Here is a 12,294-nt window from a genome sequence, read left to right on the forward strand (position 1 = left end):
GGCTCAGGTCATGGTCTCATGGTTCATGAGTTCGAGCCCTATCTTGGGCTCTGAGCTGATGGCAAGGAACCTGCTTGGGATTCTCTCTCTCCCCCTCTCTCTGCCATTCCCCCTCAAAATAAATAAATAAACCTTTTTTTAAAATGTTAAAAAATTATTAGTGAGATACTTTTCATTTTTTTTCTCATCCTACATCTTTGAAATCTGTTGTATATTTTGCATGCACAGCACAACATAATTTGGGCTAATGACATTTCAAGTGCTGAGTGTTTGTGGTCTACTTTATTGCTATGGTCTTACTGAATTATTAAGATGCTTTATTAAAGTTATCTTATTAATTCTCCCATGTCACAATTTCCTATTCGGAAACATCCCTAAGAAAATACAAAAAAGTGGTTTTTCTATGAATATATAGGGTCTTTTCTGTAGATTCTCTCCCTCCAACCTTTTGATTGTGTTTTTGTTCTATTCTCTGGACTGGGGCCAATATCGCCACATTCCTGTAAATCATGCTGTTTCTAACTAGACCCAGAAGTGCAGTCAGATCCCAACCAAATGCCAAATAAAGCAAAGGGTTACTTTTTGGCTCTGCTGTGATGCCTATCTCTATTTCTCCTATTAGGGACAGTTTCTTGTTACCCCCAACTAGCCTTGGTTTCCCAGACTTAAGACGTTCCCAATCCGGGGAGAAACAATACTGATAAGCAAGGGAGCAAGAAATAAGGAATGTGACATTTTTTAATCTCAAAAATGAAAATTTGACCCTACCAATCAATGAATTTCATGGATCCTGGATGGCAACCCTCTCAGGAGTCTGGAATCTTGTCGGTATGAGACTGACCGGCTAAAACAATTAGAGAATGATGCTTTGCCGTAGAGTGTAACAACAAAATAGCTTGCAATGGCTCTTCAAATTAAGAGAATGGGCTCAGGATGTTAGATCTGAAAAACTTCTCAGAGGCCATGTATTTCAGTGTTCTTTTTTTACTGATTTGGGAAGTGGGGCCAAGAGAGATTCAAACATTTGGTGAAGTTCAAATGGCAAGTTAGGAACATGGTCTCTGTTCTTATTACACTACAGTTACCTTGATTTGGCAGTAACACCCCTATTAAAATACAACATGTTGTTCTTCCCAAAGGGGTTTTACCCACTTTTTATGCAGTTTAGATGATCATTTTATCCTTACTGCCTTCTCAAACCTTTTCACATGGGCCTGGTCTCCATTAAAGGGCATATTCAATGTACCCTGAATGAGGTAGCATTTCTAAAAGGCCTGGGCAAAGAGCACACAAACCCCCACCAATGAGAAGTTTCTGTTTCAAACCATACTTGACCATCAATTTCTCTGCAGATGGCAGAACTTCAGCTGTGGTCTGAATCAGGTGTTTGAATTTTCAGGGGCAGGAGGGATCTGGAAAAGGATCTTGGCATATCAGCCTAACTATGAGTCCTTCCCTCCACAGCAACCCCACACCAGAGTTGGACTTGCTGATGTCTGAGGGTGAGGTTATATGCTAAGGAGAATAAGCATGCAAGCCACCCACAGGAGCCACAGAGCTGACATAGGCAGGCGCACTCAGAGGTAAGTGGCTGGGGTGCTGCATTGTGGTGTAAAAGAAAAATAATTGTTTAATGTTGTTCGATATTAACTCCTTCGACTTGTCAACTGTTCCTGCAGGATACATACACATGTTTGCTTTCCAAGGGGGCATGGTATACCCTGTACCATATTCCTAAAGCCCACCTTTTCAGCTGTCTCTGAAGGAGACTGATCTGCTAAAAGCAGAACAAAAAGCCCACAAGTGGCAGGGTCTGTCTCCCCCACTCTCCTACAGTACACCTGAAGTGTGAACCGTAATGAAAAACCGTATTGTAGAAATTGCCAGCACTAAACAAACAAAACGTTTGCCGGTTCGCATTTCTCTTAGAGTGTCATTTTATTCACGAGGGGTAAAGGACAGGAAGAGTAGTGTGTGTCTTGCTTTAAACAGGCTATTCATCACTTTTCGAAAGAATCTCTGATGTATGATTTAGGAAGACCATGCTGCAGTTACTTCACAGTTCATAGTTGCTTCCTATGTGATAAGTTACCTGTTAAAGCTAAAGAAGGCTGTTCCCTTGGGGGGCGGGGAAGACAAATTCTGAAGTCTAGACCATCAAGATACAGCCGAGACGTTAAAAACTGAACTATGCTGGGGTGAATTTCACTTCCGTTGGAATTAATCTTTTTTTCTTGAAGTTCAAATGACTTACAGTGGATCCCACAAGAAAGGGCTCGTGTCATTTATTCTAGAAGGCTTCCTGCCCCGCGTTAAGGAGGCAGAGTTAACCTGGGGAAGGGAGGGGCTATGGTGAATAAAGACTTTCTAAGCCGTAGCTGGTTAGCCAGACTAGGATGAATGGAAAAGCAGCCCCAAATTAATGAGTAGGTGGAGAGCCCTGAAATCCTTGGAATTACAGGAGGAGGCCATTAAGATTCAAACGCTGGTTTTAGCCGGCTGGAGAAGGGAGAGACGCTGCGGGGATGGGGCGGTAAGACCCTCTCTCGGAGCATCCCAGACACCGCTCTGAGGACGTCCCCCACTCGTGCCTCTCCGTTCAGGCGGTAGATTTCTCCTAACTCCCGAGCCGAGCAACCCTTCACGCCTGTAGTTTTCTCTTGCCACCTGATGAGCGTTAGCAGTCACTCCAGCCAGTCCAGAGAATGAGCGGATTCTAGTTCCCCTTCTGTTCAGTAACTCTGGAAAATATACCCGATTGGACTGTGGTTAAGTGGGCGCTTGGATCGGTGACTTTTGGAACAGCCCCACGACCACAGACGACTTTGGATGTTGGCCAGAAATGAATACTATTCGGGATCTCACGCGTCCCAAACCCGGGGGTGCGAGCACGGGTGTTTCCCAGTAAGTTCAGGTGACGGTGATGATGATGGGACACGTCCGCGGTGAAGGGGCCACGATCCCGGGAAAACGAAAAGTCCGCAGGGAACGGCCGCAGCACCCCCCGCGGGTCCCGGCCGCAGCGCGGGGCCGGGTCACCTGACTCGCGGAATTTGGGGCCGCGCGGGGTGGAAGGGGAGGGGAGAGGCGAGCACCTCCCTTCTCGCTCCCGCTGGATCCAGGTCGGCGGGGGCCGGCGCCGGGCGGCCACGTGGTGGTGCTGCCGCTGCCCCCGCCCCGCCGGCCCAGCCCGGGAGCCGTGGCGCCCACTGACCCCCGCAGCGGGGGAGGAGGAGGGACCGAGGCGCAGGAAGCCGAGCAGGAAGCGAGCCCGGCGGCCGCGTTTTCCTGGGGAAGCGGCGGGCCGAGTGGCGCAGCCAGCGCGGCCCGGGAGCTGCCGCCGCCGCCTGGATGGGGTGAGTGCGCGGCGCCGCGAGTCGGGAGGCTCTTCCCGGAGCGGGGAGCCGGCTCGCGGCCCCGCCTTTGTGTCTGGGGCTCCGGCGAGGGACGGCGCGCCCGGTGGAGCGGCTTAGCGGGGTGGCAGCGAGGGTCCCGCCACCACTCCCTTGTCTGCCGCCGGCCGCCCGCTGTCTGCAGAGGGAGAGGAGGATGTGGGGATCCGAGTGAGCGGGGAGAACGGGCCAAGTTGGGAGCGGGCTTTGCTGCTGCCTGCCCCCCACCGCCCCTCGCAGGCCGGCAGCTGCGAGGCGCGGGGCCGGGCGGGCCGAGGGAGCGCGGGCGAGAATGAATGGCCAGCCCTGCAGGGCGTCCTGGGGGGGCGGCGAGTCGGCACCCTGTCCCACCTGCCTGGCGGCCCCGCGCCCCCACCCTCCCCCACCCCCCGGGTCCTCGCTTCTGGGCTCGACCCGCCTCGGCGCTGAACTTGGAGGAGCTGGGTAGGAGGAAGGTGCAAGCGGGAGATTCTGGATGGCTCCGGCGACCGAGGCTCCGCTATTGTTCCTTTTCCGACTCTAGGGAGCCCTTTGGCTGGCCCAGGGGTGCAGGCGAAGCTACGCCGGGCCTGCTAGAGCCCCTCGCTCCTCGTGTCCTTTTCCCCGCGGCAGCTTCTAGGAGGGCCGGGAGGCGGGATGCTGGAGTTCGGGCGCACACGGGGCGACAGCTGGGACTTCGGGCGAGGGGCGCTCGCCCGCCATCTGTCCCCACCTCTGCCCAGGTGGGTGGGTACCCACTCTAACCTGCCTTCCCTTCGCTGCGGGCTTGAGCAGGTTTGTGTCCGCGCTTAAGTTTCTGCAGTTTTTAGGGTTCGTCTGCTGCCTTCTGGTTCACGCTCTCCTTTTCGTGTGGACCTCTCCCCTTTTGTGGGGTGGGGGTGGGGTCCCGGAGCCCGGGGAGGCAGCAGACTGAACGGATGGAGCCCAGTGTGAAGTGGAGAAGTTATAAGTGACCTCCCAGGGGTTGGGGCCTGGGCTGTCTGTCCAGGCTTGCGCTTTTCCAGGGAACCCAGTCAGCGCAACTTTATTTCCGATGGTCCGGGCATATTTGGGGGCTCAAGGCCGCCCACCAAGACCAGCTGCTTCCCGTGGCCGCAGGTTCCCAGGTGATTTGGCAGGGTCTCGGCTCTCCTTCCGCGAGAGGAGAATGCTAAGCTGGCTGGGATGTGGACGTTGCCAGTTCTCTGGAGAATGTGATCTCAAGACTGTAAGGGCCTGGCAGGGGGAGGAACTGGTCTTTCCATCAGTAGGACTCAGCAGATGCTGCTCTCAGGGCCTCACCTTGTGGTTTGCACAAAGTTGGAGAAGGGCGAGTTCATCACAGGGAGGATTTTGGTTGCCCTGGCCCCCACCTGTTCACAGGTGTGGCTGGGAGTTTTATTACTGATGGATGTCATCTGATCATCTTTTCTTAATGATGCCTAACCAGTGTCATTTTTTTCCTCCATGGCCTTTTGTAAGATAGTAGACTTTAATGTGAGAAAACTTACCAGTTCTTATAATTTTCAACCAGTGTTTGCATAACAGTTGCATTGGGAAAGGTGGTCCTGTGCTGGGAGATCCCAGGTTTTTTCCTCTCCATTCTTTGAGATGCTTCATTAACTCATTCATTCATTAATTTATTGTATCCTTTACACACCTTAGACTTGTTTTATGACTCTTTTTTTTTGGGGGGGGGGGGTGGTGATGGTGGTTGTAACCCTGTTGTGAAAAATCTTATTGCTATTTGTGAAATTGAATAGAAAGAGTGGGTGCTGGGCCATGGGGACTAAATAGGGGCATGATTGTGCCCCTGACGTTGAAGCACTGTCTCCAGGCCACCGCTTCCCAAATCCTCTTTGAGGCAGGCACACTTAGTGTCACTGACATTTTAAAGGTGAAGAAACTGAGGTTTGGAGGTTAAGGAAACTTGGCTTGCAGTTAATGGAATATGATGGAGGAGCTTTGTCTCTCTTTTTTTTTCCTTTCAATATAAAACTAAGTAGGAAATATTTCACACATAAAAAACGGCCACTACTTATGTTTAAAAGTTGCTGATATGTCCATTGTTTCATATCGCCGCCAATAAAACTGCAACTGAAGTGTTTTATCCACTCTTCTTCCACTTCCTCCTCTTCGGGTGACCACTAAAGTGAAGTTAGATATGTAGTTTCCAAGCACGTTTTGGTATTTCTGTATATTATATGTCCATAAGCAATATCTGTGAGCTTGTGTATTTAAAATTTTACATAAATGGCATAAGTCTATGTACACACCCCTTGCATTTTTAAATGTCATTATGTGTTGAGGTCCATGTAACTCTTATTGAGCTGCTACAGAGAATTCCAGCATAGAAATAAATGGTAGTACACTAATCCCTTGCAAAGAGAAAATTAGAATGTTTCCAATTTTTCACCGTTACACTTTTTCTACTAAGGGCAGTTGATCTGTTTCCATTTTTTTTTTTTTTAAGTATAAGGAACAGTGCTATTATAAGCTATTAGAGACCGGTTTCTGTTCTACACCTATCCCATGAATTGCTGGGTGATCGGGTCTAGGTAATGCTGCATTTATTATTTCATTCCTCACCAAAAATTTAGGGTGTACATAGGGTCTCTCTTATCTGTTCAGTGAAAAAAGTGAATTTGATCTATTTTCAGCTCTAAGATTCTTAGATTATTTTGTTTTTTATAATTTCATTTTTTTGAGGAGGAACAGAGCCTCTTAATTATAAAGTTGAAGTCTGAGACAGACTGTGGTGCTGAGTTTGGGATACTTGTTCCAAAGGCTTTTCTCAGGCGTCACCAGTGGTGTAACCTTGGATTACCCACTCAAGCTTCTCTTCCTCATTTCTTCAAGCTTGGTAAGATTAAGTAGTTTTAGCAGGCATTTGCAAAGGCATGTTCTTGCTCTAAGAGTTTATGAAAATGTGTTGACATTTTGCCCCAAATTGTAACCCCTTAATCTGGAAGCAATTTAAGGCATTTAAACACTTGGGCTTCCTCATTATCCCTCCAGATTGCCAGGCACATTCCTGCCTCAGCGCTCGCATTTGCTGTCCCACTGTCTAGACCACCCTTCTAGATCCTCTCCGTGGCTGTGTCCTTCAGTACCCCCAGGTCTTCACTCAGGTGTGTGTCACATCAGCTCCCAGCATGCCCTGCCCCTCTTCTTTTTTTTTTTTTTTTTTTTCTCCATGGCGCTTAACACCTTCTAGCTTGCCATATATTTTGGTACATATTCGTCTAATTAGGAGAACACAAGCTCTGCAAAGGCACGGATCTTGTGTCTTTTGTTGCTGCTGTATCCTTAGTGCCTAGAGCAGTGTTGACAAATAGTAGGTACTCAAATGTTTGGATGAATGGATATAATGCTCTTTGTAGGTTTTTCTACTTAGAATTTCTCTTTTAGTACATTGTGGATATCCTTAATGGTGCTGGTGGTTCCACAGCTGTAACTGAGTCCCCCAAGATGTGCTAAGATAAAAAAATATATACATCTTAGAAAGAAAGTACTCTATTTAAATCTGTGTGATTTATCCTACAGAGTACTTGTCTTCCTATTTTTTTCTGCCAACATTTGCCTAAACCTGAATTCAGATGAAAACGTAAGTAACATTTGGAAGCACACCCATCTTTGCTTTTCTTGCTAACTTAGCTTTCCAACATTTTAAATGTGGAAGACTGACTCTCCTATCCACACAGCATCTGTACAGACAGCCCAGGAATGGTCTCAATGCCAACTACACTGAATTTCCAAGAATAGAAAGTGTGTTTTTCTGAATTGTTTGTGGAGGGTATACTCATCATCGCTAACTACATTCATGGTGAATTTTTGTTGGGGGGGAGGGAGATGACCTTCATCTGAAGATCCAAAACCAACCAATATATAGTAGGGTACCTAGAAATACTTTTAAAATTGTCACATCATAAAATCCTTAATTTTATTATAAACACTGTTCTAGTGTCATGCTTTATTTTGCTAGAAGCCAACTGAATTTTCTCTACCTTGCATGATGAATATAGGAGCTGACAAAACAAAACTAAATGTATCAAAGGCCTCTTGGGTGTATTTTAAGTGGGTGATAGAGAAAAGGAGTCTAGGGTTTTTTTTTCCTGTTAACTATATGGGTATATGATACTGATGGTATCCTTTACAAAAAAATAACTAGTGTATCAAAGTACAACCATTGTAGCCTCTGTAATAAAATGATACTGGAAGAAATCAGTTTATTATGGACCCAGATAGGGTTACACTTCAAGCTGAAAACTGTAAGCATACAATAATTTGATTAGTCTCAAGATGCTACATGATTTAGAAATTTCTTCCTTTTGGGTTACTACCCATGAGCTGAAAAGTGTAGGTGGTTTAATGAAGGAGAAAGGTTGTGTTTTTGTTTTAATTTTTTGTAATGTTTATTTTTGAGAGAGAGAGAGCCAGGGCATGAGCAGGGGAGGGGCAGAGAGATGGAGACAGAATCTGAAGCAGGCTCCAGGCTCTGAGCTGTCAGCACAGAACCCGACTCAGGGCTTGAACTCCTGAACCAGGAGATAATGACCTGAGCCAAAGTCTCTTAACCAACTGAGCCACCCAGGCGCCCCACAAGAGGATTGTTAATCAACCATCAGTTTCCCAACTCCAGCCATCTACAGTGAACAAAAAACTAGTCTTCAACATCAGACTCACTGATCGGTATCAGTAAATTTAGTCAGTATTTTAATAAGTAACTTTATAGACTTAACCATGTATTTTAAAACAAATTCTGTTTGAATGAAGAAGTCCGCCTCATTCTTCAGTTTTATATTCCATGTGTCCAGTAGCATATCTGTCACATAGTAGGTGATTAACATTTATTGAATTACACACACACGCACACGCACACACACACACACACACGCACACACACACACACACACACTCATGCACAGGTGTGCATAAAGCCTTTCATGGAGGTCATCAGATACTTAGCTGTCCTAGTCTAGAATTTAATAATCAAGAAGAGTGGAGATAGCAAAACGCAGGTTGAGGTTCAGAAGATGCAGGTCTCCTTTCTCCCCACACAAAGCCATTTCACCTCTCTAAGCCTTTGTTTTCTCCCCTGTGTTCAAGAAACATGTCCACCGTTCAGAAAAGTCTGTGCATTGTGTTTTGACTGCTATTCTAGTGGGTTACGTGTGGTGGGTCACCTCCTCTAACCTCACCTGCTGTCTAGTCCAATTTCTTCTGTAGTGAATGGTGTTCACTGGATATACATTGTTGTGCTATGTAAATACCATGACCGTTCGTCACCACAGAATCTGCTTGTGAGAAAAGTTGGTTGTAGTCTAAGAAGTTTACTTGTACGGTGGGAGAAAACATAGACTATTTTTATTTTCTCCTTAGATTGATATTTGCTGAACACCAAAGTTTATTATCAAGTAAGCTAACATAAGCAATTCATCCTCTACTTATCAATTTTCCCTCAAATCATTATATTTTTTATACCGCAACTCAACTTTTCTTATCCCTGTTAGGCATGGCGATTTGTAACAACAAAATTGGTCTTCTCTTTGCTTTTTTCTTTATGATTTCTAGATGAGTTTGGTTTGCTAAATCTGGAATGTTTTTTTTTATAATAATGTCCTTTAAGTTTATTTATTTTGAAAGAGTGTGTGGGGGAGAGGCAGAGAGGGAGAGAGAGAATCCCAAGCAGGCTCAGTGTGCATGTGGAGTCCGATGTGGGGCTTGAACTCAGGAACTGTGAGTCATGACTCGAGCTGAAATCAAGAGTGTGATGCTTTACTGACTGAGCCACTGACGTGCCCCTGTTTTTTTCATCTTAAAGTGTAAATGACTACAAAACAGCCACAAAAGCATCTATGAGACTGTTCACTACATCTGTCCAGTTCTTTTGTTGGTGGCAGTGATGGAAAGTCAGAAAAAGGAACTCTGGCAGAGTGTGCTGGTAATGAATGTAAGGCTGAACAGCTTCCCTTTGCTCTAGGGCAGCACAGAGGAAAATGTTTTCCTCCAAGAGGAGTCCATTTTGCAAACCAGAAAAGGCCACTTAGCAGTGATTTCTAAATGTGTTGTACACATTTGCAAATCTGATACAGCTTTTGGACCATTTTTCCTAGGGAGAGTTTCACCTATATACAGGGATGCTGTACATTCATAATCTTTGTCGGTCTCAAGAGCATGGAACTCCCTGCATTAAGTACATTTATGAACCTCTTTGGACTCCCCAGATTAAAAGCCCAAGATCTAAGGGCCTCCAGGTGGCTCAGTTGGTTAAGCATCCGACTTTGGCTCAGGTTGTGATCTCGTGGTTGTGAGTTCAAGCCCCGCGTTGGGCTCTGAGCTGACCAGGCAGAGCCTGCTTGGGATTCTCTCTCTCTTCCTCTCTCTCTCTGCTCCTCCCCCACTTGTGCTCTCTCCTCTTTCTCTCAAAATAAATAAACTTAAAAAAAAAAAAAAAAAAAAAGCAAAACTCTCAAGATCTGTTGAAAGCACCTGGAAAACCACTATCGAATTTGTGCTGTTTACCTTTAGCAGCTACCTCTTAGGGATCAAGAGCATAATTACAAGGGTTTATTTTCTATCATGTGCCACTATCCCCAGACCTGATAACCTGTCATACGTGAGTGGAAAGAATTACACCTTCAGTCGGAAAACCAGTCACTAGTTGCTATGCCGACCAGTTGACATGCCACTGACCATTTTTAGGAACTGTTTGGACTGGATGCAATAAAATGCTATTCAGAAGTAATGAGTGGATCAGTAGTCTGACTATATCACAGAGCTCTGATGAATTCTAAGGAGGGTCTTGAGTTTCTCGCCCCAAGGACCACCTGTTTCTTGGTCTAGTGTTGGGTCTGGATGGTCTTCTGCTTTCCGGGGGCAGCACCTCCCTCCCTTGCTGTGGCAGTATGGAACTAAGATGTCCCTGGGCCACACCTAACACTACTCCCCAGCTCACGGGATAAATCTTTGCTCAGTCCAGTGGAGGAACTGTTCCCAACACACTGTCTGTCTGCTCATCTTGGCCTCCCAGCCTGATGGGGCTTCCTCCAGAAAACCTGAGGAAGACAGGGAGCTGACCCTCAGCTGGCTGCCTGCGCTCCCAGAGAGTCGTCCTTCTGTGGGAGGTAGCAGACACCGGAGCAGATACTGCCATTGTTAGCCCCATGCAGGGAGCTTATTCTGTCACTGTTCACCTTAGGTGACATCATCAGTCTCTTCAGTCAAAATTGGGCCAAAGGGGATAACATACCTGCCTGTTACAGGGCAAGCGATGCAGCCTCTATGAGTCAGTTTAATTGAATTGAGCTCCTTCGGTGCACCAGGCACTGTACTCCTGGCTGTCGGCTTTTGGAGGTCCAGGCTGGTCTTCTTCATTGTCACATGGACTGTGAGCAGTCCATGTTGATAGAATCACTGAGTGTTAGAAGATTCGTACGTGAAGGATGATACCTGCCTTCAAGGGGCTTACAGTTTTAACCAGGTTAACCCATTTGCAATCGACTATAGTACAGGGCAGACTACGGTTGGGATAAAGTGGTGGGGGAACTCCTTTCACAGCTGGATTGGGGCCTGGGGAAGTGAAATGACCCCTTAGAAGGTGGCACATTAAGAGGTAGAGCCAGATGAACCTCCATTCTGGCTGCTCATAGCACAGGGCTTCTAAATGTTGTACTTTTGTCTCTGTGATGTGGACCGTGACCTTAGGAGTCCTATATGTAGCTAATTACTTGATGTCCATGAAGAAGACTGGTGTAGACTTGGACAAGCTGGTTTGGATTCCGGTGGGAATCCCGGGAGGCAGATGGCAATGAGCGGGGACATGAAGGTCAGAAGGTACCAGAACCCAGTCCCTTAGCATACTGCTGAGCAAGAATCACCTGAACAAATATTTGTCAAGCTTTTCCAGTGAGTTAACTTCTGTGCTGAGTCTCTTAATTGGACAAGACTGCTTATTTAACTTGACCATCTCCTCCTATGAAAGTTGACATGTTGGTGATTGATCATTTTTCAAAAATGGAGAGCACTAACTTGCCCTGGATGATTATGACCGGTAGTCACTTCACTGCTTGGCGTGGTCTCTTCCCGGCCACCCAGAGGATGTGGGAACTTGTGAGCCAAAGCTTTCTGGACAGTGGGTTGCCTTTTCCTTCTGTAGAAGGCAGCCAAAATTAAAATGCAAGCTAGGGCCTGGGCATAAACATATGCTGGGGCCCTAGGAAGCATCGAAGGGGCCCTGAGGTCCTGGGTCAGCCTTGTCAGGAGATCCTCACGCAGGGCTGGGTGGTGGTGAGTAGCCATTCTCTCCAGTTGAATCTTCTTTCAGGGCCACCCAATCCACATTTACAATGGGGGCAATGCTTTGAATGCTCTCAGAACCTTCTTGATCTTTGTATTTGTGAACTTAGATTGGAGAAGGGCGTGTGGGGAAGAGGTGAAGCTATATTCTGTCTCTCTCCTGATTAAACAAAAGTTTCACATTTCCTTCCTGTGAGCTTTTTGTAAGTTGGGAAAAACTATTTATTTATTTTTTTTTTAATTTTTTTTTTTAACGTTTATTTATTTTTGAGACAGAGAGAGACAGAGCGTGAACGGGGGAGGGTCAGAGAGAGAGGGAGACACAGAATCTGAAACAGGCTCCAGGCTCTGAGCAGTCAGCCCAGAGCCCGACGCGGGGCTCGAACTCACGGACCGTGAGATCGTGACCTGAGCCGAAGTCGGACGCTTAACCGACTGAGCCACCCAGGCGCCCCGGGAAAAACTATTTAAAATATAGGCAGAGAAACTATGACCAATCCTGTATACCGTTCAGGATTTCCTAGGAGATCTTTTAAGAAGAAACTCCTTTCTGCCACTAACCCCCATTCAGCAATCTTGACCAAATCCTCTAATTAGTTTCTTTCTGTGTTATACCACTTTATAC

General features: G+C 46.5%; 1 protein-coding gene across 2 annotated transcripts in view; it reads left to right on the forward strand.

Annotated features, from left to right (window-relative positions):
* Positions 1-2,796: 2,796 nt before the first annotated feature.
* RAI14 (retinoic acid induced 14) overlaps positions 2,797-12,294 on the forward strand; it is a 144,502-nt gene continuing 135,004 nt past the window's right edge. Inside the window, exon 1 of one of the 2 annotated variants that reach the window (XM_060634451.3) lies at positions 2,797-3,356. The gene's annotated coding sequence lies outside the window, so the exon portion shown is untranslated. Of the gene's footprint in view, positions 3,357-10,768; positions 10,855-12,294 lie in introns of those variants that run through there. The other variant, XM_078444777.2, reaches the window with a different exon arrangement.

This window comes from Panthera onca, chromosome A1 (assembly GCF_046562875.1).
Source record: "Panthera onca isolate mPanOnc1 chromosome A1, mPanOnc1 haplotype 2, whole genome shotgun sequence".
Classification (NCBI taxonomy): domain Eukaryota; kingdom Metazoa; phylum Chordata; class Mammalia; order Carnivora; family Felidae; genus Panthera; species Panthera onca.